This window comes from Alligator mississippiensis, chromosome 7 (genome assembly GCF_030867095.1).
Source record: "Alligator mississippiensis isolate rAllMis1 chromosome 7, rAllMis1, whole genome shotgun sequence".
NCBI lineage: Eukaryota > Metazoa > Chordata > Crocodylia > Alligatoridae > Alligator > Alligator mississippiensis.
Window position 1 is genome coordinate 44,223,229 of NC_081830.1, and position 27,995 is coordinate 44,251,223.

Sequence of the window (27,995 nt, forward strand, 5' to 3'; positions counted from 1 at the left end):
AACTGCATTCTGTTGTTTTCTGCCCACTTGTCCAACCTATCCAGGTCTGCCTGCAGCTGTTCCCTGCCCTCCGGCGTGTCCACTTCTCCCCATAGCTTTGTGTCATCTGCAAACTTGGACAGAGTACATTTGACTCCCTCGTCCAAGTCACTGATGAAGACATTAAAGAGTATCAGTCCAAGGACCGAGCCCTGCAGGACCCCACTGCCCACACCCTTCCAGGTCGAGACCGACCCATCCACCACGACTCTTTGGGTGCGACCCTCTAGCCAATTCGCCACCCACCGGACTGTGCAGTCATCCACATCACAGCCTCTTAGCTTGTTCACCAGTATGGGGTGGGATACCGTATCAAAGGCCTTCCTGAAGTCTAAGTATACGACATCCCCCCCTCCTCCTGTGTCCAGGCGTTTTGTAACCTGGTCATAGAAAAAGACTAGATTGGTCAGGCACGATCTACCCGCCACAAACCTGTGCTGGTTTCCCCTCAGCATAATTTGCCCTGCCGGGCTCTCACAAATGTGAGCCTTGATAATTTTTTCAAAGACTTTGCCAAGGATGGAGGTGAGACTGACTGGCCTATAGTTGCCCAGGTCCTCCTTCCTCCCCTTTTTGAAAATGGGGACCACGTTAGCCCTTTTCCAGTCTTCTGGGACTTGGCCCATGCACCACGAGCGTTCAAATATTCCTGCCAGTGGCTCTGCAATGATGTCGGCCAGTGCCTTCAGCACCCTCGGATGGAGCCCATCCGGGCCTGCCGATTTAAAGGCATCCAGTTCTTCCAAATGACTCTGCACCACCTCAGGATCTACGTATGGTAGTCTGGCGCCTTGCTGCTGCCTCTCTACAACCCCAGTGAGAGACTTGTCGTGCCCCTCACTTAGGAACACTGAGGCAAAGAACTCGTTGAGGAGTTCAGCCTTGTCCCCCCTATCTGTCACCAATTGTTTCTGCCCATTTAGCAGTGGTCTTATTCCTCCTTGGGCCTTCCTTTTACTCCCAATATATCTAAAAAACAATTTCTTGTTGTCTTTTAATTGGGTTGCCATCCTCAGCTCCATGGTAGCTTTGGCCCGCCTAACTGCCTCCCTACAAGCACAAGCAGAGGAGGTATATTCATCTTTAGTGATCTCACCCTGTTTCCACTTTATGTGCTCCCCTTTTGGCCCTTAGGCTGCCCTGGATTTCTCTGGTCAGCCATGGAAGCCTCCTGGCCCCTTTCCCTTTTTTGCCTCGCTCGGGGATCGTCTTGCTTTGTGCCCGAAGGATCGTTTCCTTTAGGCACAGCCACCCTTCTTGGGCTCCCATCCCTTCAAAACTCCTACTCTGCAGTGCTTCCTTGACTAATTGCCTGAGTGCATTGAGATCAGTTTCCTAAAGTCTAACCCTACTAGTTACCTTACCCACTCGCCGTCTTATGTTGTTCAGTTCTAGTGCGAGCGTAATAGGTAGTAGCACGAATTGTACCCTGCAGATTGATGACTCGACTGGTTGTTGCTACAGGTTGAGGCATTGCTGCTGTGGGAGTCATTGCTGTTATTGCTTCTGGCAGGAGGGGTGGATGCACTCCTCCACTCGATTCTCCCTTCCATTGGCAAGAAGGCGTGGTCGCCGGAAGCGACGCTGCGTCGGTGGGCGGGGTCGCCGGTCGAACTCTCACGAGTTCCTCCGAAGCTCCACCCTTCTCTTCCAGTTCTTCCACGCAGTCTCCCTCTTGCTCGGCACCATCTTGGCGTGGCGTCTCAAGATTTTCTTTCGCAGCCACTTCTTTGACCGCTTGAATGGCCATACGCAGCTGGGCTCTTAAATTTGCATTTTTCTGCATCAAATCAGTTATAGTATGAAATGTTGCAGTTAACATTCTCCCTTTGTCGCATTTCGGGGCCACCCTCTCATCTGCGGCGCGTCCCTCCATCTCCAGATCTTCGTGGAGCTCGGATAGACGCTCACAACCCCTCAATTTAGAAACCACCATAAAGGGGGCGAACTGGTCAATTGGCACCGGTTCTTCACTCTCCCGAGCACATCGCAAGCAACGGGCACACTCCTGGGTGAGGGTCGGGTTTACTGCACCGGCCGGGTTGACTCTGGCGAGGGACACAGTGTTGAGGGGCCTAAACAGGACCCGCTCATTATTCATTATACACCCGAATGCCGCGGGGTGAAGATACACTTCCCTCTCTCTTGGGGCTCCGTCTTCGGAAGCTCCCTCTTCTCCCTTCAGCGAAAGGCGTCCGCTGATAAACTTTTCACCTGTTCCGCACGCCTGGTGGTAAGCGATATGCGCCTCCAGTTCCATGACCCTTGCTACGTCGCGTTTCCCACTTTGCCAAGGGCAGTTCTCAACTAATTCTAGTTCTATCGTGCTTTCCCCGTATCCCATCCTCGTCGCCATGTCGGGGCCAAGGGGCTGTGGCCAGCAGCCCGGGCATGTGGGCCGGGGAAGTCGGCACAGCGGACTAGAATTAGGCACCGACGCGTGGAGGTTGATTTAAGTTTGTTTTACTTACACCGTAGATGGTCGCGGTGCAGGCAGGAAAAATTGCTTGGTTACAGTTGTAGATAGAAGAAAAGAAGAAAGCTCGAACGATGAGAGCTCTCTGAACCGATACGAGAGTCTGAGCTGTGAGTCTCAACAAGCGCGCAGAGTAGGGGTACATCGCGGGATCGTTTGGTGATGGGGAGAGACTCTTGATGGCTGATCAAACCACCATTCGGTCCGAGATTTACATAGAAATCTACGAGGTAATCGTGGACTCCTTGCCAGAATTCTCTCGGATTTCTCCCGGAATTCTCGGAATCGGGGTTCTCAGGATCCTCCTGAGATTCTCGGAGATCTCCGACTTGGGCGGAAACTGCTCAAGCCTCTTATACGGCTAGCAAGCCAATCGCTAGCCGCCACGTAGGAATAATTTAGAAACAGCCAATAATGGGGAACAAATTTACATACGGGTGGTGGGAACTCCTTTGCACCGGGGTTCTCTCTCTGCAGCTGAGAATTGCACCGTGCAAAGAAAGCTCCAGATGGCGGGAAATAATTCTGCAGTGCTGAAGCACACACACAATCATTGGGTCATGACACCCAGCAGCATAAAAAGCCGCCCTGGCAAGTAGCTCAGGACTACTTGCTCTCAGGAGCTTCTGGGGCCCAGCCAATTGGTACCTAGGGACACTACCCCTTGTGCCTGCTAAAGCAGCCCTGAGAGTTCCCTGCCCCCTCTACCAACAGCAGCAGTCTGTCAGTGGGCGCTGCTGCCTGGCTGTGACCTGCTGCACACCTGCCAGACCCAGATGAGGACTGCACAGCCAGTAAAGGCATCTGCCCCTCTGGGCCAGCTGCCAGTGGACTCTAGTTGCAGAGTTGGCCTCTGTGTGGCACTACTGCCATGTGTGCCCCCTGCCTGACCATCTGGGCAGCTATTGCCTGGAAGATGTTCCCAGTGTGGTGTCCTACTTTGAACTGTCAAAGCATGTCGTCCTGGCCCCATTTGGCCAGGAGGTCAGCCACAGCTAGATAGGTCCAAGGTGCCAGCTCTGAGCAGGCAGGGTCCTGCCACTGGCCTCCCTAGCAGGAATTCTGGTGTTCCCTATTGGAAAACTGAAAAATCCCTGATAAAAAAAATCCCAAAGACACTCTCTAAAATACCCATAAATCCATGTTCCTCCACAAGTAAAACAAAAGACCTCTATACAGAGAGAGAGAGAGAGAGAGAGAGAGAGAGAGAGATCAGTTGGACAATGTTTTATTGATATATCTTACAGTGTTAAAGCACGTTTCTTATCATAATAATAAAGTGAACTCTAAATAAATGTTTCATGAATACATATTTTACTGACCTCCCACAGGGGCTTGTTCCCCACACAAGGGGTTCAGCCCCCACACAAGGGGGCCAAGTGACCCCCGCAGGGGCTACCACCCCCCCACCACAAGGCCCACATGCCCCACCCCAGCCCCCTGATTGCTGCCCCACCTGGCCCCATCCCCCACCAGCTGCTGCAGCCCCCCCAATGGCTGCCCCACCCAGCCCTACCCCTGCTCCCCCAGGCCCCAAATGGCTGCCTCATGGAGCCTCACCCCCCAACTTGAACCCCCAGGCCCCCATGGCTACCCCCACAACCCCAGGTACTGTCACTTAAAAAAAAAAAAAAAATCCAGGAAAAAAAAAGAGCCTCTGCTTACCTTAGAAGGGTGGGGGGCTCCAGGGCCTCCTGGCAGAGTCCCCCAGGCAGCACAGGACAGCAAGGGGGCAGGAGAACCTGGGCTGGGGCTGTCACCCTGCCTTGCACTTTGCAGGCTGGGCCCCAGTCAGCCAGACGGCAGGTAAGTGCCGGGGTGGGGGGGTTGTTTTGCTTTTTAAAACTATGGGGGGGGTGGGGAGGGGATGAGGCTGGCCAGAGCAGGGGTCAGGGGAGTGCGTGGAGCCGTTGGGGGTCCCCCCCCATGGTCCCCTCCCCCAGCCCCCCCCAACCCCTTACTCACCAGCACTGTGGAGCCCTGGTGCTGAAACATGCGGCATGGCTGGCCACGTGTTTCAGCACCAGGGGGAGGGGCCAACCACAGAGATGCTCTGGCAGCCAGAGTGTTTCCATGGAGAGGACAGCCTCTAGTTGCCTCAGGGCATGGTGCAGGACTGTGCCCTGCTCCACCTTTTTAAACTTTGTTTTTTTTAGACCCCTGGATATCCAGGGGTCTAATTTTCTCCCCGCATTGCAATCTTGCAGCACAGGGAACATTTTTTTGTTCCCACACATGCCTATTGCCCTGCCTCAAAGGGGTTTGAGGTGGGCAGGAGGTACGTGCATGCTCGTGTGGACGCACCTCGTGGGGGCAGAACATAGGATGGGAGTGAGAGGTACCCCTGTCCCATCCTTCTGGCACAGCTCCCATTAGGCCACACCTGGGATCTGTGCCCCATGAGCCCACCCCACATTATGCTACTGACAAACACAAGGCAAGCACATGGGTTTTTGGTCCTGGGATTACATAAAACATAGACCTTCCTGGAAACAAAGAGGGGGAAAAAGATGCTAGGAGCCTTCTTTGTAGAGGGGCTTGGCAAATAGCTCACCTTCTGCAGCTTCAAACAAATAAGAGCAGAAATTATGGTCCTATGTATTGTGTCCAGTATAGGTGTAAACATGTAGTGCAGCCTGCAAAGAGGTGTATGAGATAGCACACCTGCATTAATCCACTCAGCTTTCCCAGAGAGATTGGATTTGCCATTGTTTAACTTAGTGCAGCTCTTCGGTAGCCCAATACAAGAGTAAAACTACAGTGTACAAAGGGCCTGAAGTCATTTTCAACTGCAGTATTTTTAGTAAAAATAATAATTGAAGTTCCCCTTTTTTTGGAAAATGTATAAGTGAAGTATCTGTTTACAGAGGTAGTTATCACAGATTCCCAGCTACCACCTGTATATTCAAAATTCTCAAAACATCAAAATAGTAGCAAACAAGTGAATGGCAGAATATTCTTATCATAGTAAATATTCTTATCATTCTTTATTATTATAAGAATATCATCATAATAAAAAATGAAAAACTCCTCCCCTAGATATCTTTGATTCTCTTTCATACATATAATCTCCACAAGATGGCGAAGTTGTGTACCTTTTTTCTCTAACAACAGTCCACCACTTAAATATGGAACCAGATCGTCTTTAAACCTAACTGAGATATACTACTGAGCATTTCCTTAAGCCACATCCCCTTTCTTATCATGCCATTCATTTTTATCTTCTTGTTTCTTTTTGTTCATTTGCAGTAACTGCATCTCCAGACCAGTCAATACCTCATAGCAATTGAAAAAGCTGAAATTTGACAGATCAGAATTTCTCAGCAGATATAGCTGCATCAACAGACAATCAAAAATATATTGCATTGAACTGAAAAATATTCCTTTCAGATCTGTATCAACCCACACCAAAAAATGTAATACAAATTGGAGAGCTTCTCAGAGAAGCCATCTTTCTTTTGCTTACCTATTATTTTGGTTTGCATACACTTAGGAAAGTTGAGGAAATTTTTCAGATTGTAAAGATTCAAAATACACATGCACTAGGGGAACTAACACAGCAGGGTGCTTGTACATGTGACAAAAAAAGTGCCTTTTGTGTGGTTTAATGGCATTACACTTTATACATACGTGAGTTTTTGGTGATTTAAATGAGTTGTATCATCACAAATTAATCCCCATCCCAGTGTAGTTTAGTTTGCGATGACAACTTGGAACAGTGCAGCCTTTAATCTGTCACATGTACATGGTAATTAATTGAATTACGTGTGGTGAGCACTTTTATCCATTGTGTGTAGCTACAATTTTTGTGTAGTAAGCCCCCTTGTCCACCAAGTGTCACTGTAACTTGCAGGTATGTGTGTGTAATGAATATTTTAGGACGCCAAGGGGGAGCCCTGGTGAACACTGCCAACTGGCACCAAAACTTGCAAAAGCCGCAGAGCCTAGCTCTTGCGTGCCCAGCAAAAATCCCCAGATTTTGCCCTGGCACAACCATGAGAAACCCCTGCGCCTCTTAAACATCCCTTTTCAGATGGCTACAACATAATTGTCCCCCAACACCATTAAGTCACTCGCCAGGTTCACGTAAACCCACCAAGCAGAGTTCTGTGAGCCACGTGAGCCTTAAGTGCACCCACTTTATGAATAGCAGGCGAGTTCTGTCTGGCTTCATTTGCTCTCTGGCACTGGTACAGAGCCCTCCCTGCCTTGACCCTGCTTGGTGCCAGCATGTCCCTGGTAAGCACTGCAGACTGGTGCCAAAACTTACAACAGTGTGAGGGCCAATCTCTAGCAGAGCTAAAAGACATCCAGAACAAGTATGCCAATAAAGATACAAAGTTGCCACTGGTAAGGACAGAGGACCCTCCCTGCCTTGACCCTACAAGGCACCAGCATGCCCAATGTCAAACTTTGGCCAGCAACAGAATGGGAGGGGGGGCATGGTCAAGGCAACCTTTTCTCGGCTGGCCCCATCCTCCAGCTACTGTGAGCACTCGCCCCCTGCCTCCAGCTGGTGGTCTGAAGGCTATGCAGTGCATATCGCACTGCCCACTGCAGTGGCAGGACAGTCTGTGGACTCTTGTGGGCTAGGTGATGCTGTGGCCTCCTGCACCCCCATTGTCCTGAAGGATTGGGCAAGCTGTCACCTGTGCCTTTCTTGAGAAGCAGGATAGCTGCTCATAGGATGTGGCTACTGCATGTCCTGCCCCCAAACAATAATTTTGGTCCTTGGCCCAATGGAAAACATTTCAGGGCCTTCATTTTACTGCAGCACTGAGCCCAGTCTCAGCTGTGGCCATGCACCTTCATTTCCTGGACAATGGCTGGACAGACTAGCTTATTTCATTGATTTTCCAGCTGCTCAAGAACCTTTTATTCCCCCCAAATATCAATCAAATATTCCAGTTCTTCCCAGGTCCAGTTGGGACAATAGCTTGGGGATGCATCTGGCTGCTGCTCCAAGCCCAGCAGACATGGCTTGTTCTTCAGCTCCTTATTGAGTATATTTTCAGGGCCAGAATGAGTCACTGAGAGAGTTCACTATGCCCCAACCAGAGTCGTGAGATGGTTTCTGCCCCCAGGTGAGAGCAGTTATACAGGCAGCTTCTGGGAGTGGGACCCCCTGTGAGATAATGCAGGGAACACATGTTGGAGTTCCAATTAGCACACCACAACACTCCAAAATGCATGCAAAGATGTACATAAGAAATGCCCAGGGTGCAAATTTATGCACATATTATATGTGCTCAGAGAATTTCAGCACCCTGGTGGTAGGGTGGTTGTTTGAGTGAAATAATAATAATGTAAAAGAAGTAGATTTACACACACAATAAAGTTTACTTTATGACAGAGGAAAATAAAAAATAAGATAAGAATAAGAGAGAGAGGAATGAAAAGAATAAGCATAAAATTAAAATTAATTAAAAAAATATTGGTGTAAAATCCAAAACAATTTTAAAATGTGTAAAATTTACTTAATTAAATTATACTTAACTAAATAAATGAAATCTCACCACTTCCAGTCATCTGGGCAGGCACAAGCAAGCAGGGGACAGCAAGCTGCAAGCTATAGACATGACTGGTCTGTAGCATGGATCAGCGGTGTGTGGCGCCCCCTGCTGTAATTTAATACAAAGAGATCAACGAGGTGGGTTGTTATGCAGTGTCCCCTGCAGTAGTTTACTGTGAAGAGTGCACTGAGCATTTCATTAGATTTAAGACTTGTCACAACCCAAAGTTGTGGTTTTTGTTTGTGTGTGCTTCGGCACCGCTAAATTATTTTCCCGCCGATTGTAGCTTTCTTTGCACGATAGAGTTCTCTGCTGCGAGAGAGAACTCTGGTGCAACGGGGGATTTCCCGCCAAATTACAGCTTCTTTGCAGGGTGCATTTCTTTTGCATACTGGTGATGCACGTTGCAAAGGAGTTCCCGCCATTTGTATTTGGATTCGCACCACATTATTGGCCAGTTCCAAATGTAGGCACACGTGGTGGCTAGCTATTGGCTTGCTAGCCGTACAAAAGGCTTGGGTAGCTTCCGCCCAAGTCGGAGGAGGGAGGGAGAGAGAGAGAGACTCTGTGTGAAGATCTCCAAGCGCTGTGGACCCTCGCGGACCCAATGCGCCTCCCCTAAGAACCTACGGAGCTTTTGCTTCTAGCCTCTCCCCGTCGCCGATCACAATCCCAGACGTATCCCTTTCCTGTAAACCTAATCTTTGAACCCGCGGAGCCTAAACAACTCTGGGGAACCAAGAAACTGAACCGGACCCACGGAGCCTGAACAACTCCGTGGGAGCAATCGAATTTGTCGTGGTCCTCTAGCAAGGATCTAAGCGGGAGCTGTGCCTGGAAACCTGTCCAGCCTACACCACTACCATCTTTGGGTGTAAGTAAACAATCTTTTCAATCAACCACTACACGTTTGTGACTAATTCTAGCTCGCCGCCGGTTCTCTCCGACCCCGCGTGCCCAGGCTGCTGGCCACAGCCCGCGTGCACAAAAGACGGGCCGCAGATCGCCCCTCCCGACTCGCGCGTGGTGGCGGGAGCGGGGCCCGGCCCGCACATGGTGACGAGGATGGGATCAGGAGAGAATACGCTAGAGCTAGAGTTGGTTCAGAACTGCCCCTGGTGCGATGGCCAGCGCCAAGTGAAAAGCTTTGAGGATCTGGAGGTGCATATCGCTTACCACCAGGCGGGCGGAACGGGCGAAAGATTTGTGAGCGGACGTCTGTTGCTAAAAGGGAGAAGAGGGAATCTCCGAAGACGGAGCCCCAAGAAGTGTACTTGTTCCCTGCGGCGTTCGGGTGTATAATGAGAGATGAGCGGGTCCTGTTTAGGCCCCTCGATACTGTGTCCCTTGCCGGACCCAACCCGGCAGGCGAAATGAACCCGACTTTCACCCGGAAGTGTGCCCGATGCCTACGATATGCTCGGGAGAGTGAAGAACCGGAGCCAATCGGCCGGTTCTCCCCATGTATGGTAATGGCTAGATTACGGGGTCACGAGCTTCCATCCGAGCTCCGCGAAGATCTGGAGACGGAGGAACGCGCCGCGGATGAAAGAGTGGCCTTGCGGTACAACAAGTGGGGAGAATGTAGTGCAACTTTTCGTACTGTGATGGATTTAATGCAGAAAAACTTAAGTTTGAAAGCCCAGCTGCAGATGGCGATCCGATCGGTCAAAGAAGCGGCTGAGAAAAAGGAGCCTGAAACGCCAGTCCAAGATGGCGCCGAGCAAGAGGGAGACCACGTGGAAGAACCGGAAAAGAAGGGTGGAGCTTCTGAGGAACCCGCGAGAGTTCGGTCAGTGACTCTGCCCATCGATGCAGCGTCGTCACCGGCAACCCTGCCTAGCGACCTCTCTGCTGACCAGGCCTTCCTGCCGACGAAGGAGAGAGTCAAGCGGAGGAGTGCATTCGCCCCTCCTGCCTGAAGCAGTAACAGCATCAGTGACTCCCGCAGCAGCAGTTTAGCCTATAACAACATCAACTCCCGAAGGAGCAGCTTGTTCTATAACAACAACTAACCGAGTTGCTACTACTTATTATGCTCGCACCAGAACTGAGTTGCAGGATTTGTGTAGAGCATCAAAAATTCAACCTGAAGAGACTAGCTGTATGGTTAGGACGTTTAGTCATAGAACTTGGATCTGACCTGCTGAACCAAGAAGAAGCAAGCTTCTTAGTCAGACAAGCTTCGTGGAGTAGAGGACATGTCACCAACATCGACATGATAACATGTAATACTCACTGGCCTATTCCACTGCCAGCGCTTGTTGCAGGACTGATTAGTCAAAAGGCCCACGTGTGGCATGCAGGACGGCCAGAATATACCGGCGCAGATCATCTTATGCTGGCAATTATTGGTGTCTCGTACTGTGCTTGGAACCCGAGAGCATGTGAGCTGGGACTGACATCACTCCAGCGAATAAGACCATGGCCTCACCGTCATTTGCGAGATCCTGGAACCGTTCCACTAACCTCTCACAGCCTAGACAGTTGCCTCGAGATTTACAGGCAAAAGAACATCGTCGTCCTTCAGATTCTGCTCAGTCCAATGGTAAATCAACCCGTGAGTAATCTTCTTTGTCAGTTGCCAAGACTGCGTGTCCTGATGGAGCCAAGATTGTCTTTTGATCGGGACTGTCAACACCCGACCAGGCCTCAAGGCACCAGACGACGTGGATCCGATCTCCCACCACTGCCACCGAGAACCCTAGAGGAGCGATACATGTTTGGACTTCTCCTACAGCGTCCCGGGCTTAACAAACGACAGCTTCAGATTTTAGGGGATGCAGGCCAATGGCAGTTAGCTTATGAGTTAGGTTTCCGTTATTTGGAAGAACCAGATGATGAATCTTCGACGATTTCGTCTAATTGAGCCATGAAAATTGTTTAAAACTGTTTAAGTTTGTTGAATAAGGTCATTAATCTGTTTTGAGAGTTTTCTGTTTACAGATCCGGAATTCAGAGTGCGTGGCAAAGAGAAGCCCTAAGAGGGACGACATCACCGAGAAAAGTGAGGGCCTGATGTATGACCTCGCCATGACGCCCACTGAAGCCCTGATCGTGCAATTTTGTTATGAATCAGATTATGTGTTTATGTTGATTATTATTTCTTGATTGTTATGTAACTTAATCCCAGGACAGTGAATTTTATGTTTGTTTATTTGTTTGTTTGCTTATTTACTCGTTTGATAACTACGACAAAATTCTAGATTGCTAAAAAGTATGGCATAATTTAGCTATGCTCTCAGCAAGGGGGGGGATGTCACAACCCAAAGTTGTGGCTTTTGTTTGTGTGTGTGCTTCGGCACCGCTAAATTATTTTCCCGCCGATTGTAGCTTTCTTTGCATAATAGAGTTCTCTGCTGCGGGAGAGAACTCTGGTGCAACGGGGGATTTCCCGCCAAATTACAAATGGCGGGAACTCCTTTGCAACGTGCATCACCAGTATGCAAAAGAAATGCACCCTGCAAAGAAGCTGTATTTGGATTCGCACCACATTATTGGCCAGTTCCAAATGTAGGCACACGTGGTGGCTAGCTATTGGCTTGCTAGCCGTACAAAAGGCTTGGGTAGCTTCCGCCCAAGTCGGAGGAGGGAGAGAGAGAGAGACAGACAGACAGACAGACAAACTCTGTGTGAAGATCTCCAAGCGCTGCGGACCCTCGCGGACCCAATGCGCCTCCCCTAAGAACCTACGGAGCTTTTGCTTCTAGCCTCTCCCCATCGGCGATCGCAATCCCAGACGTATCCCTTTCCTGTAAACCTAATCTTTGAACCCGCGGAGCCTAAACAACTCCGGGGAACCAAGAAACTGAACCGGACCCACGGAGCCTGAACAACTCCGTGGGAGCAATCGAATTTGTCGTGGTCCTCTAGCGAGGATCTAAGCAGGAGCTGTGCCTGGAAACCTGTCCAGCCTACACCACTACCATCTTTGGGTGTAAGTAAACAATCTTTTCAATCAACCACTACGCATTTGTGACTAATTCTAGCTCGCCACCGGTTCTCTCCGACCCTGCGTGCCCGGGCTGCTGGCCACAGCCCGCGTGCACAAAAGACAGGCCGCGGATCGCCCCTCCCGACTCGCGCGTGGCGGCAGGAGCGGGGCCCGGCCCGCACAAGACTGAGTGATGGAAAAATAAAATCCACCGTTTCAGTTTAGGGATCACAGAATGCAACCCTGAAGGACTAAACCCCAGTCATGTGTAAAAGGGCCCACAGTGACTACTGTTGTAATCCAACTTGTGCAAGCTTGGGGTTGGGGTGTCAAAGTGGCTTGGGGGGTGCCTCACACTCCTATCACCCCCTTTCCCTGCACTGTCCAGCTCCAGCCCTGGCAGTAAACAAAAGCAGCATCACGTGCATCAGCAAGCGAAGAGTGCTCTGAGAGCAGTGGCAGTTCATTGCTGCTGGGGTAGATATCACCTTTATGCTGCCAAAGACAGGTTTTGGGGGAGCTCAACGTGGGCATCTGTAGTTAAAAAGAAAGTGAGGTGACTTCTCTCAGCAGCAGTGAACTCCAGCTACTGCTTGAGCCTCTGTTACCAGAGGAGGTACAGGGAGAGTGGCCAGCTGTGCCTATGAAGTGTCTCTTGTTTTTTATATGAAGATTGAGACTTAGACTTCAAATAAATGCCAGGTTCTCAGCGGTGTGACAATGTCCCAAGTATCCAAACTTTGGGATCTTTGTTCCATCTCATCCTGTTCTACTCAGTAATTGGGACTAATTATTTTCCCATTGCTTGTTACAGGCTCAATTTCAAGAGACACTAAGCAGTGTGAATTTATGGGGAGTTTGGTTTGAAAAACCAGGCCGAGGTTTTAGCACTCAAATTTGAAAACAATAGCTACACAGTAAGTCAGTGCCAGCATCTGGAATAGATCACAGGAATGGCTGTCAGTATCCTTCCCCAAATCAAACAGGCCCTTCCCACCTCAGTTTATTAATACACAATTGAAATATGTTACAGTTTGAAGGGGAGGACAGTGTAGCTGTAGTGTTAACCTTACCACAGTCCCAGAACATATTCCCTTTAAGAATCACTGAAATAGTGGAGAAAATTGTGTTTATGCCATTGGTTTCCCATTACTACCTTCTGAGTTTTTGCTTTTATTTTGAGAATTGAAAGAATACTGTACACATTTACATATAATATTCATCTGGTCCTGCTTCCCCCCCCCCCCCCGCATTCGAAGTTGCAAAGATAAAACAGGTCTTTACAGCACAGCAAGGTGCGGCACATAGACACAGTGGGAACTAAGAGACAATGTACTAAAAGTAAGCGTAATGTTTCCTAAAAAGTAAGTATAGTATGGTCAGTAGGCCTGTGCCAATAGGGAACGATTTGATTTGGATTCAGCCGATTCAGATGCCATAGATTCGATTTGGAGTTCCTAACTGTTTTCCCAATTTGATTCGGCCAAATCACTTCAGAAGATTTGGAGCCGATTCAGAGATTTGGCCATAGAATATAATGGGGAACCAATGAAATATCTATAACTTTGTTTTCTTTTGGCTTATTGAGATGAAAAACCTTGCAGGTATGGTAGCCACTGCTGAAAGCATAACACGTGCCAAGGTTCAAGGTGATAGATGCAGGGCTTTCTGGGAAACTGCACCTCAAACTGCTGACAAGCAAAACTCATGACATGGGTGACACTGTGTGCATTAAGGCACAGGGGGGTGAAACTGCAGGGATGGTAGCCCCTGGTGAGGCCACAAAGCCTGCCAAGTTTCAAGGAGATAGGTACAGGGGTTTGGGAGAAACTGTACCTCAAGCTGTAGACAAGTAAAATTCATGACATGGGTGATACTGTGTGTGTGTTATGGTGCAGCAGGGTGAAAGCTGCAGGCCTGCTAGCCCCTGCTGAAGTCATGAAGTCTGCCAGCTGTTGGGGAGACAGGTGCAGGGCTTCTGGGTTCTGGGGCCCTGCACTTCTAGCTGCTGACAGGCAAAACTCATGATATGGGTGCTTGTGCAACTGTCTATCTCGGTCTTCCGGCAGAAGCAGTTCTCAGCTCTGTATTGATTCTTTCCTTTCCTTAGTCTGTGGTTTTGTAGGTGTTAACCCTTGCTCATTAACTCGTTATCTTGTAGCTAGATACTGTGTATTGAGCTGGTCCTTGAGTGAATCATGATTGATTGGTAACACAATAACTTAGCAGCCAGGCCTCCAGTAGTTCTCCCCACCCCCCATGCCCCAAGAGAGACACTTGCACAAGCACACGTCATGAGTTATGCCTGTCAGCAGCCAGAGCTGCAGGGCCCCAGAACCTAGAAGCCCCTGTACCCATCTTCTTGACAGCTGGCAGGCTTTGTGGCCTCAGCAAGGGCTAGCAGGCCTGCAGCTTTCACCCTGCTGCTCCTTAACACATACACAGTGTCACCCATGTCATGAGTTTTGCTTGTGTGCAGTTTGAGGTGCAGTTTCCCCCAAACCCCTGCACCAATCTCCTTGAAACTTGGCAGGCTTCATGGCCTCAGCAGGGGCTAGCATCCCTGCAGTTAAGCCACAGTAGAGTGAAAACACACAGATGTGACATGAGTTTTGCTTTCAGGACTTAGGTGCAAGGGTTTCTGGGAAACTGCATGCACCTCAATTTTCTTGAAGCTTGACACACATCATGCTCCCAGTAGAGGCTACCATCCCTGCAAATTTCATCTGAATCAGCCAAAAGACAATAACAGTTATAGATATTTCATTAATTCCCCATTATACCCTATGGTCAAATCTCTGAATCTTTTCCGAAATGATTTGGAAAGCCTAAAGCTTCCAGCGATTCAATTCGGATTTGCAGATTCAGCCTCCAAATCATCCCTGAATCCAAATCATGATCTGAAGCTTTGTATACCCCTAATGGTCAGTTCAATAGTCTATGCCTACACATAGTATGCATTGTTTTGGGCGAAGTCAGTTCTGCCAGCTGGAATGAGAGAAGGTCTGTGGCTATCTCCTTGAGGCCAGCTCTTTGTCAAAGGCTGCAGCGGAACAGGATGCATTGCCCTGAAAGACGCCCCATCCCACAGGATAACAACCAAGAAGAGATGGCAGTTTTAGACTGTCCAAGCAATGTGAGAGTTATATTGGGTCAGAGTACTCTTGGTAAAATAAAGACACTTCCTTCAAGGAGTGAGACTGATCCCACATACTATTCACTAAAATTCACACCTGTTTAAAACTATGGTTCTCTCTCTGCAGCAATAATCAAAACACCATTTCCACTTGAAGTGCTGATTCAGAAGACAAGAAAAGCCAAAATACATTTACTTTCTAGTTGCAATTATGTACCTGAAGCCATGTGAAATTTAGAGAAAGAAGTCCATCAGAAACATCTGTACTGTCATGGGTTCAACCAGGATGATGGTGGTATGGGCTTGCCTATAGAGGGTCACCCCTTAGAGGATCAAGAACAGACAAGGTTAAGAAAGCAAGGGTCCCAACTAGAGTCAGGGGATCAGGAACCAATAAAGCAGTCTGGAGCACAGGGATCAGAGCCAGAGTCTGGAACAAAGAGTCAGCAGGCAGGAACCAGGAATAAGAATGAAGCTGGGAAGCCACCAAGCAGGACCCAGGGAACAGGAAACCAAGAGAAAATAAGCAAGACCCAGAGACTGGGAAACTCAGAATCAAAAGGTAGGATCCAGGGGACTAAGGAAAAAGGGATCAAAAACACAAGGCTAGACAGAGGGGCACCTGTCTTGCTGAGTAGCCTACTAGACACTGGAAGAACTGCTGCTTATTATCAGGCAGCCACCTATGCAGTGAGGGTAGTCAGGCCACCGCTAGCCAGGCCCACTCAGGGCTAGCTGAGGGCACCTGCTGCCTTAGCTCCTGACATACAGAAAGTGAAGGCCTGCATTAAATAAAGGAAACAGTTTTCCTAGGGGCACCATCGTGTTGACTGATATTTACTTCAGCCACCTCTACACACCTGAACTATGAGCTTTTCTAATCTGGGACCATTCCATAAATCTTAATTTGCCTGGATGCCATCCTATTTATCCCCATCTGCCTTCTGATTCGTTTCCAGGTTTTCCCCCCCAAATTTAAGCTTGAATTACTGCTTGGTCCCTAATCGATCACTTGGTTAACCCAGTGCAACTCCACTGAAGAGGATGAAGTGACCTTGTGATAACAGTACAACCGAGCAGACCCTTCACATTCCGTAGCTCTCAAAACAGTGAAGAAGGATCGTCACGGCGGGGTCCTCGTGGAGGGCCGTGATCTCCTCAAGGTCCTTCGCTCCGTGTCAGGTTGGCCCAAGGCACCCTCTAGTTCTCGCCCGCCACGTCTTGCTGGAATATGATTGGGAGGCTGCCTATGACTCCCTGGGCACGGCTACTCAGGACCTCTGTCCCCGTATGTTCTGGGACCCCTGGGGGTCTCCCGATACGGTGGGTGTTCCTCGGACACCCTAGCCTTATGGGCTATGCGTGGCTCCTACCAGCCCCCAATACCACGCCCCAAGCCTCGCAGATGTAATAGACATTTTTAGGTCTGCATGGCCGCTTCCTGGGCCTTCTTTAAAGTGTAGCCCACTCTGGGCTCTCTCTCCCATACCCAGCCTCTCACTGGGACTCTCGTCCACTCTGGGACTCTCTCTGACCATCGGCCTCTTGGGCCCACCGCGCTACCACCCTTAATGATATGGGCTCACCGCGCTACTACTCCCCGTCCTCTCGGGGGCAACCGCAGCACCTTGCCCTTTTCTGGGTTTCCTGCGGTGCTAGCCTGTCGCCGGGTTCCTCAGTAATTGCCCCTCTCTCTAGGGCTCCTCAGTATGGCGCTCCCCCTCTTCGGGGCTCACCGTGCCCGCACTGGGCTTCTCAATAAAACCGCCTCTTTCCCTGGGGCCGGGGTCTATGTCCCCCACACGTGATCCGGGGTCTATGTCCCCCGCCTGCAACCTACCGGTTGCGCCCGCAACCTACTGGTCGCGCTCCTCGCCGCCAGTCGCTCCAGCACTGGCATGCGAGCTGCGCCTTCACCGGCGCTGTAAAATTAATGCACCCTCTTGGCGCTAGCCAGCGCCCTCACTGGCGCTAGGGCACCCCACACTCTCTGGGGCCCCTATGACTGAGGTCAACGCTCCTCTCTGAGCTCAACTGAGCCCACAACTCCGCCCTGTAAATCTCAGGGCCTAGCGCGCCCTCACTGGCGCCGGGGTCTCACACTCCCCTGTGAGTCCCCAATGAGGACACTGCACCCTCCTGGCACTAGAGCACCCCACACCAGCGTGGGGCCCTCTATGAGGCCTCCTCCAACCCCTACAGCCTCACCCAAGCCTCCGGGTGTAATAACAGAGTCAAACAAACTCAAGCCTCCTGGCTGTAAGACAAACCTAAAGCCCCCTGACTAAACCCTAGTGCCCATCCTCTCAGGGCTATCATGAGCTGTACTTGCAAGTCATGCTCCTTTCCATATCTCGGCTGAGGGAGCTCCTGCCTCTCCAGCTGCTGACAGAGAACTGCCAGCCTGGCTTCGGCCCTGGGCTTTATAAAGGCCAGGCCCTGCCCCCTTCTGGTCAGCTGGCTCCCCTTAGTTGCTCCAGCAACCCGCAGCTGCGCTTGTTGCCTCCTCTGGGGCTCCTTATGCACTGCCAGAGCTTCTCCTCTGGCAGCTTTCCCCTCTCTAGGAGCAGGCGCACTGAGGTGCCCTGCGACAAGGATCACTGAGCTGCTCTGTGCAGGGGCCTCATCACAATAGTATAATATTTGGCAACCTGCTGCCCCAGCAACTAGAGTTCTGATGCAAAAAGTATTTTTCCTTAGAATCTTAAAAAAAAAAAAAATATGTTTGACCCTGGATTTGCTCAAGATTAAGACAGGACCAGTAGCAAAACACATGGAAATGCCAACATAAAGTGATCTGCAGACTGTCTCTGTTGCAGTCCACTAGGCCAGCCAGCGTAGTGGGTAGAGGCAGGCATAGAGCTGGGGACTGCAGGGGTATGGATCAGAAGCCACAAGTCAGGAATCAAAACCTAATTACCAGGTCCAAAGGATTATCCACAGGGCAAAGTCCAAGAGTAAGCCAAGCCATGGTCAGGAGTCAGGAAACAGGTCAGCAGGGAGAATCCAAAGACTGACATCCAGAAGCAAGTTGAATGCAAAGTCAGGAACCAGGGAAGCTAGAGATGTTGCTGGAACAGGGGGTGATCAGAGATTCAAGACCAGTATGTTGTGCAGCAAGGCTCAGGTGCTAGGAGTTCTTTAGGGCACCTATGCATGTGCCAGAGGTCTCCTCCAGTGTGTGACAATTAGCACACAGAGCAGACCCAATTAACTGAATCTGCTGGAGTATGCTAATTAAACACACTCCAGAAGTCTTTGTGTCACATGTATTCAGCATTCCCCCACTTCAAAATGGTGGTGAAGGCACTTGAACTAAAGCTCATTGAATGTTGCATGAGCTTTAGTTCTAGCACCCACCACCCCACTCCCCTCTTGGAGCCACTCTAATTACAGCTTTCTCCCCTCCACCCTAAAGCACGTGTATAGACACCCCCCTCCCCCCCCCCAAAAAAAAAAAATGCAGCTTCAGAATCAGAGGAAAGGGGCTGGAGGTCAGCTGGCCTCGATTAGTAGCAGCTAGGTCAGTGCACTTAAGGTCTGGAGGACAGGACTGCCTGAGCTTTAGAGATGACCCAGGTGCCTTATAGTTTCCTTGAGCCTTCTCTTGTAGAACAGAAACCTATAGGCATATTCCTTTTAGTGTCCTTAGATGTTCTATGAAAGGGAAAGAGAAGCCAATGGAGGGATCTGATTGTAGCAAAAGAAAAGAGGACAAGGGCCAATGAACTTTATTTCATTTTCCTTATCTTTTCCTTTGTGCAAGTCACAGATGAAAAGATGATTTGCCTATGCCCAGAAACACACAGAATGAGAGCGCAAGAGTGAGCAAGCGCACTGGTAAAAACAGATGTATCCTCATGTTCTGCTTCTGCAAAAGAAAGACAAAATTTGGCCAGAAGAGTAATCATTAAAACCTCAAGGAAAAATTACAATGCAAAATTAAATGACATGTAGGACTTGATTCTCAGCTCAAGTAAATCAAGTTAGCTCCACAGACTACTGTTCTGGTTAAACACCAGATAGGGATCTAGCTCATCGTGCTCAGCCATTAGTTTTGAAGGAATATTGCATATAGAAGGGAATAATTCTGTTTAATTATACAATTGCAATGAATAAAGGATGATAATGGTTCCAATTTCTGAGAATTGGAATGGAATTTTCACAAGGAAACTGTCCCAAGGCATAATTCCTCACTTTGGTTTGCTATATAGTGTATTCCAGAGAATGTTTAGCATATATTGAATCTGACCAGCCATTCCATTTAAATCAATGGCATTAAAGGTCAACAAAATTCCTGTAATTATATTATGTTGCTCAAAGTGTGATGTAAGAGAAGAGAGAATCATATCCATCATATTGCATTTGCAATGTGACATGTTAGCAACAAGAAACCAGAGGGCTCAGAAAACTATGAATGAGATACACCATTTTCCCCCTTTAGGTCCCTGGCTTTCCAGCCAGTCTACATGGATAGAAGATAAATTCTTACCATCTAATAGCTGTGAAATTAGCTGGTAGTTTTTGTGCAAAATTGTAGTAAACTGATGATCCTATTACTGAACTGTGATTTCATTTACCAGTCTTATCACATAACAGTCATTATTTGTTAGATAAACAGGAAAAAATATACATGATGGAATCCACATTTTGCCTTTCCAGATAGCAACTGAAAATTTTTTAATTGATACATTCCCCAAAACAGTCTACAAAAACTGTATGAGTGTTGGGATGGATACAAATGTTATGGACTATGTTTTATCAGTATATTCCGACAACCCTGTGCCATTAGAGATACAAAGCAAGCTGCAAAGCCAAGTAAGCAGTGCAGAGCAAGTGAGATGTACCAGTAAATCGACTCTTACAACTACAGGCAGTCCTTGACTTACAAGGTTTTGAGTTACAACATTTCGCACTTACAATTTATAAATTGACACCGTTTCAACTTTACAACGCCCATTTTAACTTAACATGCTTGATCCGATGCAATGCCATGCCAGCGAACAAGTTCACTGGATCACTCATCTCCCTGGAGAACATCTGTCCAAAATTCCTTGGACGCTTTCTAGAGTCTTGTCTGCTTTCTTAAAGAAAAACCTGTAGCCAAGACTCCTAAGAAGACTCTAGCCAAGAACCCTTCAAAAAGTCCAGCAAAGTCTCCTCAAAGAAGTCCTTCCAAATCAATATGATTGATATTCACAATATAAAATATATTAATGTAGCTATACTACTCATCTATAAATTGACTGAGTACAAAATTCTGGGGTATTTTTGGTGAAAATAGGGTATTGGGCCTTGGTTCAGGAACCAATCCCCCATTTATAACATTCTTTCTTATGAGAAAATTCGTTCCAAGTTACAACGTTTCGACTTAAGACCTGGTTTTCAGAAACCAATTGTGTTGCAAGTCCGAGGACTGCCTGGAGGAAAGTGAACACTGCTGGTTCTTCCATTGTTAATGAGAAAGTTAAACACAAGTTTTGGCCATCTGTACCTCACAAAAAAACCCAGAAGGGAGCAAGAAAGCAGTCAGTAAGGTGCTTAACTGGTTCAGAAAGGCATGAGCTTCCATAAGCAACAACCTTCTTCATCAGATGTTATCCACACCCATTCATATTCTTGTTCCCGATACCACCTGCCCAAGTAGGTTGCTGCTTATGAAAGTTCATGCCTCTCTGAACTAACTAGTCTCCAAGGTACCATCCTGTACATTCCCAACTTTAAAAAGAGAAAGATTTAAAAATCAAGTAAATTAACAACTAACTGCAATATGGTTCAACAGCAAGGTAGTACAGTACTACATCTTTGCATGCCTAACACATCATGCTCATGTGGCATCTTTCATCAGAAAATACATAACTGCTGAAGTTTGTAAGACATGAACCCACATTCTCAGCAACCATATAATAGTGTATTGCTTGTGACTAACATATGACAAGTTACACAGCTTAGAACCTGGTTCATAAAAAAAAAATGTGATTTTTTTATTCCAACCTACTTCATATGGGCTATTAAATAAAACCAAAGCAACAGCTTCCAGACATTTCTGAAGACTAAACCAAAAACTACTCCAATGTATTTCCAGTAATAAAGGCAAGCAGAATTGATAAAACTGCAATGCAAATGAATGTGGTGTATTACTGTGTGACTATTTCCTCTATAAATCTATTTTCTTATATAGATATTTGCTCACTCGGAAAATAACTCTTTTCTGCCGCCTATCTTAACTTACACCTGCATTTACCACACGTTCTGGTTTAGAAACTGGGAAGCCAGATGGACCTACCAGAAAGAGCTTTTCTTCCTTTGCTTCACTGTTGCAAGTTTGTTATTTTCGCTCTTCAACTTCCTTTTAGGTACTGAAGGCTCGGTCTCAGGTTTTTCGCTTCTAGCATTTGGTATATTTGTGAGCTAAAAATGTATGATTTAACAAACAAACAATACTAGAATCTACTGACAAGATCACTGAAGTTTATGCTGTCTAAAGTACAGTTACTGGGGCAAAACTACTTTTAAAAAAAGTCACTGCTCTGGTCAAAGAGTTATAGTTGTGCAGTCGTTCCTTCTTAGTTCTGGTTGTTGCCTATGGTTTTACTTTAGACTCCTGGCTGTTTCCTGAGCTGGGCCTTAACCCCTAGGGAAGACCACCAATATCTAGCTTCTCAACAAGTACTTAATTTCAACAATGTGCCATTTATGCATAAATGATGAACCTACATAAAACAAAAGCTTATTGCTGATGACTTAGCAAAAACACTATGGTGCATGCATCAAGTGTCAGTATTTAGTTCTGTAGTGACATGCCGCTGCAATCAACTATTTACCTTGAATCATTGTTGCTTGTTTCCATTTGATACAGTTCATTGGTAGTAGGCGCTTATGAACATTAAATGCCACATTTCTGCCTGAGTCTTTCATTTTGGAAAAGGGTCTCAGAAAAGACAAAAGAAGTAGCCCTGCTTTTATTCATCTTGATAACAGATAGATATTCAAAAAGATCACGGACAGCTCTAGTTACAGGTATTTGGAGATTTTCTTCCCCTTCCCTCCCTCCACTAATATTGAAATCACACTTCCAAGATCCTGTCACAACTGCAGAGTAGTTAGAATCTATTGAGCTTTTCTACCTTTCAATACAAGATGAGAAAATGGACTGAAAATCCTCTGGCTCCTCCAAGTTTCCTAGTCCAGTGGCTCTCAACCTTTTTTGTATCAGTATCCATTTGTAAACATTGATAGCCAGTCCTGACCCAGTGCCCCTCACTCCCAACCTGCTGCTCCCCACCCCCAGGCCCCAGCCTCCCAGTGTGTGGGGCAGGGGGGACCCCAAGCAGCCCCTTGGAAGCTGGAACTCTATTAGTCTGCAAGGGAAAATGCATGGTTTCCCACTTTTTTTCCCTCCTTTAAGAGGAGAATACATTTTTAAAGTTTGCTTGTAACCCTTTCATATATTCTTGCAACCCACTTTTGGGTCTGAAATGCTGCACCTAGGCAGTCTGTCAAAGAATGAGAATTGAGTCAAAGTGCTTTTTCCTCCGAGTGCTTCAAGATTTTGTTGCAAAATGTATTGATGTGACTAGACAGTTCAGATCTGTTCTGCTTTTCTTCTTTGAAACCTCACATCCAAATAACTGGAAACAGTAAGGCTTGTCAAGTAATATTTACATATGTATATGTGGTAACCCTTGATTTCTGAAGCTCCATTCAAATGATGTACTATCATTTTTTACCTCATTCTGCAGAAAAAAATTAGAATCTCTCAAGATCAAGATGTCTCGACGGGCATTCCCCACTCCTAGAGTTACTTCAGTACTGCAAAATGTACTAAATGGAAACCATTGCTTTCACATTTATAAAAGACAGCTTCTGCCCCAATTGAAGTAATATATTTTGCAAGTAGTTGCATAACAGACAATTTTAACACAGATCTACTATTCTGCAGCAAGATATTGGTTACACACATTACTAACAGAATTGAGCCATGTTCATTTTTTTCTTCCTTAAATAAATGTAAGTTTGCAGTTTTGAAAAGCAATATAATAAATTCCTTTTATTTGCATACCCCACCCCCAAATTATGTATGTAAGAGACCATGCTAATGAGCAGCATGAGAATGGACCAGAAATGGGAAGTGTAATTCACAGCCATAACATACCATTGTACTGAAAGTTGTTTTTTGTGTCTTAGCTGTGTAAGACTTGTTGGGAAATGAATAAAAAACAATGGCAATTACTGTTCAATCACATTATGCACCATTGCATCCTCACATAACCATAAGTACGTAAATAACAAAAAGAAAACTCCACATGGAATAAGTCAGATCTCTCTCCCTTTGACCTGACATGCTTGAATAAAGCTAATACAGTGATTAATGAGAGGTAACATATGAAGTATACCTGAAAAAAAAATCTGGAGATGTCTTTTTTTTAATTAACAAGGCCATATGCATTCATTCACCATTACAAAATCATTGCATAAATTTGAACCATTATGCTAAAATTGTCTGATGAAAGCAGAAGTCTCTGCACATTGCTCAATTTTTGTACTATTCCATTAATGGATCCAAGGTTTTCTGTTTCTAAATGCAGCTTATACAATAAAATAAAATATTTTCATATTGGTTTTTATCATAACTAGGTAATTGGAAATAACAGCAAAATGTTTTTGTTCAATGCAAAAGTCTGCAACAAAATATATAAATAACCAATATGTGATTAAGTGAAACCTGCTGTAATAGAGCATCAGTTAAACTATAGCCAAATTATATTTTATATACTTTATTTGAAATTCATGATTTAACACAGCTGTATATCTCTTTAGGTGAATCCATAACAAGCTGGGGCTGCCTGTTTGTATTCTAAAAGAGGACCTGAAAGTCCTCAGATTTTGCTGTGCTACGCTGTATCATGCATATGAAAAATCTTGTTGAGCTGCCACACTAGAATTTGCAAGATTCATTTTTAAAACCAGCTTGCAGGAAGGAGCATGCAAAGGCACTCTCATTGGTCTTCTTTTGGAAAAAAAAAATCATCATTATCTTTCCAAAATGATATTCAGTACTTCGCACAAAAACCAAGTACTTGTTAAATATAGAGCATTCTGGATCCATTGGAAAAATGACTATTTGTCGGGAGGAGAGGGTGGGGGACAGGAGTTACATGAGATATGAAGTTTAGTATTTGCAGAAATTATCAGCTCAGGAAAGTTACAAGTCATCGAATCACCATGCAAATCAATGCTCAGGGATAAATACAGTAAATGTGCCTCTCCACAGCACCTAAGTGTAAGCGGTCTGCCTTTCTTAGCATGTACCTAATTGCAGCCACAGTCTGCCAAAGGAGACCCCTGAACTGTCTAAAATTTAGTCATGCCCTTTAAATAGTGTAATAGCTTCATGCATACAAGCATTTTAATTTTTAGCCGCCATCTTAGCCACCCAGGGTATTGGTCTCCAGCATGCAAATTAGCCAGAAATCTAGTGCAACCTCAAGGAGGAAGGAACCCCAAGAAGTACAAATCCCCCTCCACTAATTTTGACCTCTGGCAACCCCACTATAGAATATATTGCAATGTAGTGACCTCTCTACCAGTGCTCATTATGAGCTGATGCAGCTCCAATCATGGCTAGCATAGAACTGGACTGAAGACTCAAACAGATCCCCCATTTCAATTGCTGCTATTACCAACCGCAAAAGCAAATGCTGTTTACAACATTTTTTTCATTTTCACTTTTGTTCACTAAAACATGAAAATATGCTACTTTTCAGAAGGGGAAAAGAAAAGAAAGGATGTGGTAACAACTAATGCCATTCTCTTTTATGATGCCTTGTACAGTATAGGAAACAAATTCATTCTACAGATGAAGCTTGCCTGAAGCGGTCTCTACTGGCCTGGCTGCCAAAAGATTAAGGTAAAGTAACTCATATTTTCATTTACATTATAGTTTCAAAGAACTTAACAGAAACATTAACTTCAAAGCACTAGCTCAGACTTGCTGGATGATTTCTAATAAAGATCAAAAGAGAACATCAAAAGTATGCATCTTACAGCAGAAGACACACTTCTAGGATTTTAGCAATGAGTGTGATGAGGAAAAAATGACTGAGATTTTTAGCATTACAATGTAATGGGGAGAAAAAACTAAAACAAACTATCATGCATCTCCAGTTAAGTTAAATCCATGGTTAATTACTGTACTTAATAGCTCCACTCTGCTGTTATACATCCAAAAGTAATTGGCAGTTAACATGGATAATGATGCAGAATACTGAAATAAACAAGGTCTGCTTAACGGAAGAAACAGTTCTGAATTATTATTGACTATGAGAGGAATTTATGAGGACAACTACAGCATTTCCTTTCTAGTTTAGTTATTAATCTATCTCCATTCCTGTACTGCAAAGAAAGGAAGTTAAAATTCAGTTGATAATGACTGACTGTATGGGCTTACGGGCAAGTCTACACAACCTCCCTCCTGACCCCAGGTTCACTGCTGACAAATAAGCCCCACTCACCTACTCTTGTATGGGCATACTAAAGGCCAGCAAATAGGCAGAGTAAATGGCACAGACCAGTCCTGAAAGTGGACCCCAAGACTGTACTCAATGGTTCTCGGTCTCAGAAGAGCCTCGAAAAAGTGCTTGGGAAGGTGGAGGGGGGGAGAAAGCAGGAAGAGAATTCATATCCACTCAGGGTCACTTCTGAGCCATCTTCATGCGATTCAGTGGCTCTCAACCTTTTAATCTCAAGATACTCCTTAATAGATTCAAGGAACACCTTGGAAAATGCCAGATCTTAGTTTTCACTCATTTTCTGACTACACAAAAAGTACAAAACAATTCTTTTGCAAAGACCTAGGAAATACCACCACCGGTCAGAATGTTTTTGTAGTTGTATGGACTGATATTTGAAATCTCTAGGTTTATCTTGAGAACCATGTTGGCACACTTTGGGAGCCTGTATGCACCATGGTTTTTAATCCTCATTAAATTAAACAGGTTTATAAAATTTTAACTTGTTTATTTTGGAGCACTGCATCTGTGTTTACATGCACTAGGTTTTAAAACAAATGAAGTCGGGTCCCTGGCCAGCACTGCAGGAGAGCAGGACAGTCCAGTGCTGCACCTCCAGCCTGGGGCCCCCAGCCACCCCATGCCCATGCCCGGCCATGCAGCTGTAGAAGCAGGGAGCCAGCAAACCATACAAGAAATTAAAAAAAAAAAAAAAGTGGAAGGAATTCAGAGGGGTTAACTACAAAAAAGTCGCAGCGGCATCTGGTGGACAAAGAGGCTCATTACATGTCTGAATGCCTTTGTGTTTGCATGCAATGAATCCATGAATGCAACGTTAATTCCTGGCAAGTTAAACTAAACTACGTCCGAGGCGTTTTAGTTTAATGCACAAGAAAGACTTTAAAAGTGTTGGGAAACTCAGCTTGTGTAAACAGACACACAGTTGCAGCGCATGAAAGGACAAAAGTTGTGGTGCATACACTCTGCTAACATTGTGTGACACCCCGAGACATCCTTGAAAGGATCTCAAGACACTCTGGTTGAAAATTACTGGCCTAATAAATAGTCCTTAATATACCAAAGCAGAAACAACTCAATGTCACTTACTTTGCTGAGGGTCAGGCAGGAAGCTGTACAGACATGGCCCCTTTTCACCTTTCTTTCTTGACTTTTAGTTTTCCTTCCTTCGCTGTGATGGTTTGGTCAGGGACAATCCTCCCTGGAGGAGAGAACCTTGTCAGGTCCCTTCCAGCCCTACTTTCCTATGATCCTACTATTATAAACACCACCTATTATTTAGCAACCTACCACTGATATCAAGGAGGCAGGCAGCGGACATCACAGGTCGATCATGGGACCAGCTGTGGTTTCCATGGGTTTAGCACAGGGGTCCTCCTCATGCCTCTGACTGGCCACGTAGGCTCTGTCATGTGGCTCTGCCCCTTGCCACTGATTGGCCGAGGGGTGGGCTGCATGACCAGCAGCCCTTGGCTAGTGGTGAGGGGTAACAACCACCATCCTGGCTGCTCCCCTTCATGCCAGTGGCTGCCATCACACCTCCTCTTCCCCCCAGCAGGCTCTGCAGCTGGACCACAGCAGCAGAATTTTATTTCTAGTAAGATTTTTTCTTGCAGATTGTGAGGACAATGCCCAATTTCATGATTTATGCAAAATCTGCAAAACTGAGAATTGAGTCAGTCCCTGCTTATACTCTACATTAAGATATAGATTATATAAGGAAGTTTAATAGGTACAAATGTTTTCTTGTGGGAACAGATTTTGAATCAATAAATGGAAACTACTGATAGCATATGGACTTATGAGTCCACAGTTTCACTAAAGCAGCTCCAATTTTAGTTTCACAAAAGGGAAACACTGACAGTGCACTCTACTGCAAATTACTCAGAAGGGTGAGGACAGAAACCAAAAGGTATCACCTTTCCAAATCAGCAACCTAAAAGCATGACACTAGTCATACTTACTGTTGCACAATCTCTCTTTCACAGTGAATATTCAAGTAGTCCATGCAAAGCTTCACATGAAAGAAAGGAGAGCACATTTACCTCTACACTCATACTTCCAGAGGTTCTCAGGAAGCAGTCCTGGAACTGATTGTTTAATATTTTTATTGGTGACCAATGCACAAAAAGTTAAACACCTCTTCTAGCCCAAAGTGTGTCCTTTGGCACAAACTCCTTTAGCTAGTTTATTACCCACCCAACAGTTCTTGCACTGATTTTCTTCTACTGCTCAATTAGTACTTTTACCCACAGTACTATATCAAGTGATTTTAAAATAACCATGCAGATTAGGTCCACTGCCTTTCCTTATTTATAAAAAATAAATAAATAAGTTATTTCATGAAAGAAAGACGAGGCGAGTTTGG

The 27,995-nt window shown here is 46.2% G+C and overlaps 1 long non-coding RNA gene across 1 annotated transcript; it reads right to left on the bottom strand.

Annotated features, from left to right (window-relative positions):
- Positions 1–5,295: 5,295 nt before the first annotated feature.
- On the bottom strand, positions 5,296–27,000 carry LOC132251717 (uncharacterized). The gene is made up of 4 exons (XR_009463655.1): positions 26,918–27,000; positions 26,717–26,828; positions 8,032–8,136; positions 5,296–7,640 (listed from the first exon to the last, which is right to left on the bottom strand). It is a non-coding gene; the product is annotated as an uncharacterized LOC132251717 (long non-coding RNA).
- Between the last annotated feature and the right edge of the window lie 995 nt (positions 27,001–27,995).